At 37.9% G+C, this 9612-nt stretch overlaps 1 pseudogene; it reads right to left on the bottom strand.

Annotated features, from left to right (window-relative positions):
• Positions 1–8409: 8409 nt before the first annotated feature.
• On the bottom strand, positions 8410–9140 carry LOC110317288 (annotated as a pseudogene).
• Between the last annotated feature and the right edge of the window lie 472 nt (positions 9141–9612).

The raw sequence follows: 9612 nt of genomic DNA, 5'->3' as shown, positions 1-9612 counted from the left end.
AAAGGACAAAGGGATATAAAGGAACTTTGGTAAATGATAGAATTGATTCATATCCTGAATGGTTTGACTATTATATATACAAGTAGACACATGCAGAACTCATCAAGCCCTATACTTAATACAGACAATACATTGTATCTAGGTTATACCTCACTCAGATTAATATTGAAGAGTAAATTGTAAGTCCAACTTTTCTCATGTCACCATTCCTTCTCATACTTCCTCACATTCTGACTTTAAAGATATTTGTCACATGTGGGATTCTGTGTTTGTTACTTTTCTGTTGCTAATATATAGCACAGAGATTTCTGATGATTTAAGGAAGAAGGTGTTTATTTTGTCCCACAGTTCCTGAGAGAGAAGAGTCCATCATGACAGGAAAGAATGTCAACAAGTGGCGGGCATGGAAACCTGAGATTGGAGAGCACATTTTGTTTACCACAAGCAATTGGAAAGGTATAGATTTTCACATCCTACTCCTAGTGGCGTACTTCTTCCTGCAAAGCTGCATCACCTCCTAAACAGCGCCCCCAACTGAGAACAAGGGCTCAAATGTGCGAGCCTATGGGGGATATTTGCTACTGAAATCGCCACAAAAGGTAAGTATAATTATCAACCTGACAAGACCTAGGATCACAAAAAATACAGAACTCTGTGCGTACCTAGAACAGATTATCTAGATAATGGGTTTATTAAGGAGGGAATGCCCACCGAAAGACGGGTGGGACCCTTCCCATGACAGACTAAAGGAAACCGAGGAAGGAAGCTGAATACATTGTGCTGACTTCCTACAGCAGATACAGTATGAGCAGCTGGCCTCTCACTCCTGCCACTGTGCCTCCCCATCATGATGGAAAGTACCGCCTCAACCCCAAATCAGAATAAACTTTGGTCCCTTAGAACACTTTTTGACAGATATTTCGTCGGGGCAAGAAAAGTAATGCAACCTGAGAGTTACTTAAATAATTTGAATTACTTCAATGTACAAATGTTATTCTGTAAGTGAATAAAGAAATATTGTCCTGAGGAGGAGGAAATGTTTTCTCCATTTATATGTGTGTGCCTATTTACATTCACATACATATATGTGAAATTTTAGAGACTGTGGGATACCTTGCTGCAGCAAACTTTTTGATTTGTTTCCCCTTCCTGAGGTAGTACAATTACTGTTTTCTTTGATTTGGCCTTGCCTTCAGCTGAAATCCACCAAACTAACAAACAGTAATTGCACTTCAATCTCTAGCCTGTCATGCAAATAGAAGTAGCCATATGGTCCAAGTCAGTGGGACATAAGCGGAGGCAGTGAGGCAGAGCTTATGGGAGAATTCTGAAAGAGCCTAATGCAGTTCAGTTATGGTTTTTATCCTCTGTTCTCTCAGTACTCCTTTTTCCAGCCATAAACTAAAGACGGTGCCAGAAAAGTCACCATGAAAGCACCAGATTATTAACAAACAAACAAAAAAAGAAGGGAGTGCAGCCTTAATTAGTTACTTTTCTACTTCTATAATAAAACACCACACCCAAAAGCAAGTTGGGGAGATGAGGGTTTATCTGTCTTACACTTCCATATCACTGATCATAACTGAAGGAAGACAGGATAGGAACTCAAACAGGACAGGGGCCTGGAGGCAGGCACTGATGAAGAGGTCTTGGAAGAGTGCTGCTTATTCTCCACGGCTTATTCAGCCTCTCCTTACAGAATCCAGCACCTCCACCCCAGGGCTGGACCTACTCAAAATGGACTGTGCCCTCCACAACAATTACTAATTAAGAAAATGATCTATAAGTTTGCCCACAGCATAAACTAATGAAAGAAGTTTCTCAATCAAGGGTCCCTTCTCTCAAATGACTTGCGTCAGTCAAGTTGACATAAGACCAAGCAGCACAATTACCTCAATGCCAAAGAGCAGACAGCTCAGAGCGGGATTAATGAGTGACTGAGCTACTAGCCACTCCGTATAGACTGCTTCTGTAATTTACTTTGTCGGGATCCACTAGGTAGCTGGGATTAAATACTAACCCTACTATGGCTGACTGCTCATGGACTGTTATCAAATAAAAGAAAGTTCCCCATAATGCTTAAATATTTAAATTTATTTTTGACATATTCCTAAAACTGTACAATGTATTTTGAGAAATCTGTTCCTGCCCCCTACTCTTCCCATAGTCACCATCACTTCTCCTCCCCCATCAGTTGTGCTCTTCTTCCCATAATAAATTCAAAATTTCAACAATATCTATCTACAAATTCAGCCCTACAGATTGTTCTAGAAGGAAAAATAGTCAAGGAAGTTAGTTATACACATGAAAACACAAGGAATAAATAATATTAGACCAGCAAATAAATAATAGAAATGTGCACACGGGCATACATACATACATACATACATACATACATACATACATACAGAGAGAGAGAGAGAGAGAGAGAGAGAGAGAGAGAAACAGAGAGACAAAGAGACAAAGACAGAGACACAGAGAGACCAACAGAGACAGAGAAAGCAACAATGTATCAGAAACCAACAAAAACTACTGACTGATATCTCTTAACATCAATGGTTTCAATTACCCAATGAAAAGACACAGAGAAACAGAGACTGGATCTTTCTGCTATATCCTAGAAACAGCCCTTCACATTAAAGATAGATACCAATTCAGACTAAAAGGATGAAAAAAATATATTCCAAGCAAATGGACCTACGAAGCCATCTGGTGTACCCATTTTAATATTTCACAAAATGAACTTTAAACCAAAACTAATGTGAAGAGATAGGGAAGGGTACTAGATATTTCTCAAAGGAAAAAAATCACCAAGAGGGCAGTGGTTATTTTCTACGCACTAAACACAAGTACACCTAAATTTCTAAAAGAAACACTGCTACAGCTTATCATATACTGGCCCACACACATAGCTGTTTGGAGACATCAGTTCCTCACTGTGGTCAACAGACAGGCCATTGATACAAAAATGAAACAGAAAAAAAAAAAAATGCCAAGTCAATTGAAGTTACAAACCCAATAAACCTACCAGATGCTTAAAGAACATTTCACCTAAACACAAAAAGAATACATTTTCTTCTTAACACTTTACAGAACTTTCTCCAAATTGCTCACATACTCAGATGTAAAGCAACTCACAGCAGATACAAGAAAATTAAAATATCACATTGCATCCTATATGACCTCTACTGATTAAAACTTAATATCAACACATGAAGCTTGCAACTCACTACAGAATGAAAAATGGGTCAAGACAGAAATTCACCAAGACAACTTCGAGACTATAAAGGCAGATGAAGCCCACATCCTCCAAATATAGCACATCAACTTCTAAAAGAACAAATTACACATAAAATGTAATGAAGGAAGATTCAGACTAACTACATCTGTGAGTTCAAACTACACCGAAGCCCCAGGATACCTGAGATACCATCCTAAGACAAGCCCCATCAGCTCTGTTAGTAAGCCTAACTATGTCACACTCTAGTTGTCCTGGTGGAAAAAGGAGAGTGAAGGTAAAGTGGAAACCGAGGTTCTGTATTGTTCAGTTTTCTTCACACATACAAGGAGAAAGCTACTACTCATCCCCATGTCTCTCTTTGCTCCTTAGACCCACTTAGGACTCTGCTCTGTTTCATTTGTATCTGCATGGTTCATTATATTAAATGGTCAGAGTTTTGGGGGGGGGGGGGAAGAAGCAAATTAAAGACTTGTGTGAATATCCTGTGAGAGGCCCTGGACCATTTGATCATAAATGGGATGGATGTCTCTATAAAATACCTTCCCTCAGGATTCATGGATTCCCACAGAAGAGGAGCCATAACGAATGTAAGAGCCAGAGGGAAATGGTGTCCTCTCAATCAAGATCAACCCACATATGAGCTCACACAGACTTACGCAGCATGCGGAGAATCTGCATTTTTCTGCACCAAGTGGAGTTCTAGAGCTTACAGGAGAAGTGACCAAATGCCCCTATCCCTAACCCAGGAGCAATTTCCAATTGATTACTACTTGCAAATGAATAATTTTTTTCCAACGGAGTCTCAATGGGGTAAAAAGAATTTTAAGTGTATGCCTTATGCCCTCATGCCTAGCAGTAGATGGCCTATACAAAACAAACTTGATGGCATCTTTGGAGATTACTTGTCTCACAATGTTATATCAGGACTTTTCCTTTAAGATTATGTAATACCTATATACATAACAAATATATTATACATACATGTAATTGGTTTTTAATTTTATTCTTTTATTTTGTTTATGAATTTGTTCTTATCTTTTTTAACACTACATGTTCTTTTTCTATAGAACATGATTCTAATATTTTCAGCTGTTGATATTCAACAAACAGAATAGTTATTTTAAGATATATTTTGTTGTTATGTCTCCCTTTTTATTTCTGATTTTGTTAATTTGGATACTGTCTCTGTGCTGTCTGGTTAATTTGGCTAAGGGTTTATCTGTCTTGTTGACTTTCTCGAAGAACCAACTCATGGTTTTATTAATTCTTTGCATAGTTCTTTTTGTTTATATTTGGTCGATTTCAGCCCTGAGTTTGATTATTTCCTGCCTTCAACTCCTCTTGCGTGTATTTGCTTCTTTTTGTTCTAAAGCTTTCAGGTGTGCTGTCAAGCTGCTAATGTAAGCTCTCTTCAATTTCTTTTTGGAATCACTTAGAACTATGAGTTTTCCTCCTACCAATGCTTTCGTTGTATCCAATAAGTTTTGGTATAATGTATCTTCATTTTCATTAAATTCTAAACAGCCTTTAATTTCTGTCTTTTTTCTTCCTTGACCAAGTTATCACTGAGTAAATCATTGCTCAGTTTCCATATGTGTATTTTCTGTTGTTTTAGTTGGTATTGAAGACCAGCCTTAGTTCGTGGTGATCTGATATAGTGCATGGGATTATTTCAATCTTCTTGTAACTATTGAGGCCTGTTTTTGTGACCAGTTCTATGGTCAATTTTGGAGAAGGTACCATGTGGTGCTGAGAATAAGGTATATTCTTTTGCTTTTGGATGAAATGTTCTATATCTGTTAGATCCATTTGCTTCATAACTTCTGTTAGTTTCACTGTGTCTCTGTTTAGTTGCTGTTTCCATGATCTGTCCATTGCTGAGAGTGGGGTATTGAAGTCTCCCACTATTATTGTGTTGGGTGCAATGTTTGCTTTGATAAAGTTTCTTTTATGAATGTTGGGGCCCTTGTGTTTGGAGTATAGATGTTCAGAATTGAGAGTTCATCTTTGTAGATTTTCCTTTGTCCAGTATAAAGTGTCCTTCCTTATCCGTTTTTGATAAACTTTGATTGAAAGTTGATTTTATTCTATATTAGAATGGCTACTCAAGCTTGTTTCTTGGGACCATTTGCTTGGAAAACTGTATTCCAACCTTATACTCTGAAGTAGTGTCTGCCTTTGTCACTGAGGTACATTTCCTGTATGCAGCAAAATGCTGGATCCTGCTTGCATATCCATTCTGTTAGTCTATCTCTTTGTGTGTGGGGGGGGTGAGGGGGAGATTGAGTTCATTAATGTTAAGAGATATTAAGGAAAAGTGATCATTACTTCCTGTTATTTTTGTTATTAGAGGTGGAATTATGTTTGCGTGGCTATCTTCTTTTGAGTTTATTGAAGGATTACTTTCTTGCTTTATCTAGGGTGTATTTTCCCTCCTTGCGTTACTGTTTTCCATCCATTATCCTTTGTAGGGCTGGATTTGTAGAAAGATAGTGTATAAATTCAGATTTGTCATGGAATATCTTGTTTTATTTGTCTATGGTAATTGAAAGTTTTCCTGGGAATAGTAGCCTGGATTGGCATTTGTGTTCTCTTAGGATCTATATGGCATCTGTCCAGGATCTTCTAGCTTTCATAGTCTCTGGTGAGAAGTCTGGTGTAATTCTAATAGGTCTGCCTTTATATGTATGTTCATGGGCATCTCTTTCTTTAGGTTAAGGAAATTTTCTTCTATAGTTTTGTTGAAGATATTTACTGGGCCTTTGAGTTCGGAATCTTCACTCTCTTCTATACCTATTATTCTTAGGTTTTGTCTCATTGTGTCCTTGATTTCCTGGATGTTTTGGTTTAGGAGCATTGTGCTTTTTGCATTTTCTTTGACTGCTGTGTCTATGTTTTCTATGGTATCTTCTGCACCTGAGATTCTCACTTCTATCTCTTGTATTCTGTTGGTCATGCTTGCATCTATGACTCCTGATCTCTTTCTTAGGTTTTCTAGCTTCATGGTTGTCTCCCTTTGTGTTTTCTTTATTGTTTCTATTTTCACTTTTAGATCTTGTATGGTTTTGTTCATTTCCTTCACCTGTTTGATTGTGTTTTCCTGTAATTCTTTAAGGAATTTTTGTGTCTCCTCTTTAAGGGCTTCTTGCTGTTTATATGTGTGCTTCTCTGTATTTCTTTAAGGGAGTTATTTATGTCCTTCTTAAAGTCTTCTATCACCATCATGAGATGTGATTTTTCAATCTGAATCTTGCTCTTCCAGTGTGATGGGGTATCTAGGACTTGCTATGGTGGGAAAATTGAGTTCTGATGATGCCAAGTAACCTTGGCTTCTGTTGCTTATGTTTTTTTGCTTGCCTCCTGCCAACTGATTATCTCTGCTGCTACCTGCCCTTGCTGTATCTGACTGGATCTTCCTGTGATACTGGTTGTGTCAGAACTCCTCAGAACTCAGCTCTCTCTGTGATCCTATGATTCTGGAATCCTGGGATCCTGAGATCCTGAGTGTGTCAGAGCTCCAGGGAGTCAAACTGCTTCTGGTACCCTGAGATCCTGTTGTGACCAAGCTTCTGGGATCCTGGGATCCTGTGGACCTGGGTGTGTTAGAGTGCCTGGGAATGGATCTTCCTCTGGCCGTTGTGGAACTGACTTCAGAGTTCGAGCCCGAGGTCTGCTCTGGGCACTGGCCCAGACCAGAAGGAACCCATGCCACTGATCAGGCCCAGGTTTTTCGTGTATGTATTTTGGCATCCAACTTCCTGTTTTAATGGAACTCCTTAGTGTATGAACATGTCAGTCTCAGTTTCTTGTGCTTTCTCTTGGGTTCTTTTCAGTCTGTTTGTTTTGTCCACTCCAAAAGGTTAGTTTTTGTTTCATCTTGCTATATTTCGTTTTAATAATATTAGTTCGAAGCCTGTTCTTCTAATGAGAGATAGAAAGGATTTGAATGGGTGGGGAGAAAGGAGGAACTTGGAGGAGTAGAAGAAGGTGAAAGTGTAATCAGGGTATATTATGTGAGAAAAAATATTTTCATTTTGAATAGTATAAAGGCCAATATGGTCGAGCATCTCTCTTTATTAGGATCTAGTTGTAACCTAACTCTAGCCCAGATGCTCAACATAAAACTTTTTACCTCCTTTATTTGGCGCTGCATCTGATTTCCTCATTTGCTTTAGGGAACAAAAAGAGAATGCTATAAGCAAAGTATTCCAGGAGCATAAAACCTGACTTAATTTTGTGTGCACATAAGTGCTTATGATGGTAGAACTCTGGGGAGTAATCTGTAGGCTGTAGCTCTCTACTTCATATAAATAATTGTTCCCCCAGCATTCACTATGTGAACATGCCAGATTCACATACTGTAAACAAGGTGATATCTAATGTACTTAACTAGTAAACTTCTCTCCCTATTTTCATGTGTTCCCCATAAATGTCAGTCTTCTATACAGTACACTTACCCATTAGTATGCACCACTACTCTCAGCCACCTTTCTTTACATCTTTATGTATAAATAGATTGAACCTACAGGGGTTAATCAGAATGGAGAAATAGGAAAAGGCTTACAAATGTCACCGCTTTGAAAAGATTAGAAAGCTACACTTGTTTCTGTTGTGTAAACAAGCTTGTTTTGAGGCAAAAATCATATTTAAGTGAAAGAGATTGAATTATTACTAAAATCATTAACTGTTTTACTCTGAACATTCCAATTCTAGCCCTTAAAGGAACTAAATCCCATTCGTATTTTTCTTTTCTTTCCCCTACAAGGTGAACAAAATATAATCATTCTGCATCTTTTCTATGGGCTAGTGCTCATACAGACTGCTCATACTTCTGGCCCTGTATCATTTTGATAACACTTGACTTTCTTTAGTGGAATGTGCAGTGATGCTATCGCCTAAGTGAACATTAAGTATACATTTCAGAAACTTGAAAACTTAGTTAAAATGTGGATAAGAATGTCTTATCAAAAGCATGGAAATGTAAAGAACTTAAAATGGTATTGTATTTAATATTATTTACAAGAAAGAATATTTTATAAAGTATGTCATTTATAATTAGGTTCAAAGGCAAATAACCACAAAGGCCCGACAATCTGTCTGCCTGCAACCTAATATGCTTTTTCAACTTTTTTTCAAGGTATGATTATTTATTTGTTGCTCTTAAAGAATTATTTTTGACTGGACTCACACTTAGAAGTAGAGACTCTTGGCAAGGATAGTCTATGTCTCTTGGCAATCTGTTCTTGGAGCTTTTTCATCATCCTTCATTCTCCGGGCCAAATTGTAGCTTGTTCTACAGCATCCTCCTTGTTTGTCTTAGTACATTGTTTCTCCACAGCAATACATGGACATTTGTGTTGCAGGACTTGTGGAGTAACAAGATGCTGTATCTTGGGTGCTTTGGTCCTGAGCTTATTTAAAGGCGTTCTGACAACATATTGGCAGACATCATCTTCTTTAGGGAGATTAAAAAGCTTTGATTCTACTAGCATTTTTAGGTCCCAAGTGGCAAGGCACAGTAGTACCAGTCAGTTCAAGAATATCTTTATATCCATTTTTAGATACAATAGCCAAGTTTAGAACACTCACATTGGCATCCATAATGCATCCATGAACAGACTTGCGCTTCCTCTCTCCAGTTCTCCTTGGTCTATAACAAGAATGCCACCTACTCAACAGCAAATGTACTCGGCCATGGGTCCAAATCCCTTCCTTCATGAGAAAACCTTGTTTGTTATTCCCACCACTTATCAGGACCACATGACCTTCCATTCTTCAGTAAGAGCATCAGCAGTTGCTTCTACGTGCATGTATTTCTCATAGAATGTATGACACTTGAGTTCATCCTCCACTTAAGTTTCTGACAGCCTGTGGAAGGCAAGGAGATGTTCAGCTTCATCTTGACACAGCCCACCGCCTACAACTTTTTCAACATTTATAAAGAAATCCTAACAGATGAATTACATTAAGTAACCTGATTCATGTATAGTAGAGATATTAATTTCTACATTTTATACATAAAAATTGAAGGCATAAAGAATCACAGAATAATTTTATAATGATACCTCACTCACTTATTCTGAGAATTATAAACATTTTTCTTCATTTGTTGACTCCTAACATCCCGTAGGCTATTTTAAGCAAAATAAAATCTCATAGCCTGATACTATTATACTGCTAAATGGACATAGTATTAAACTGCCTTCTAATGACTTATCATTTTACTCATAGAAAACTGTATCTCTCATTTCACATTTGAGAAGCTTCTGTTTGCAGTGGATGATGATTAACACTGAGATCCACAACTTGCTAAGGTACAGAACGCTCAGCCCTATAGGGAACATAAACACAACAATACGACCTCCAAGGCA

Source organism: Mus pahari, chromosome 2, assembly GCF_900095145.1.
Source record: "Mus pahari chromosome 2, PAHARI_EIJ_v1.1, whole genome shotgun sequence".
NCBI lineage: Eukaryota > Metazoa > Chordata > Mammalia > Rodentia > Muridae > Mus > Mus pahari.
This window is presented reverse-complemented; position numbering and strand designations above follow the sequence as displayed.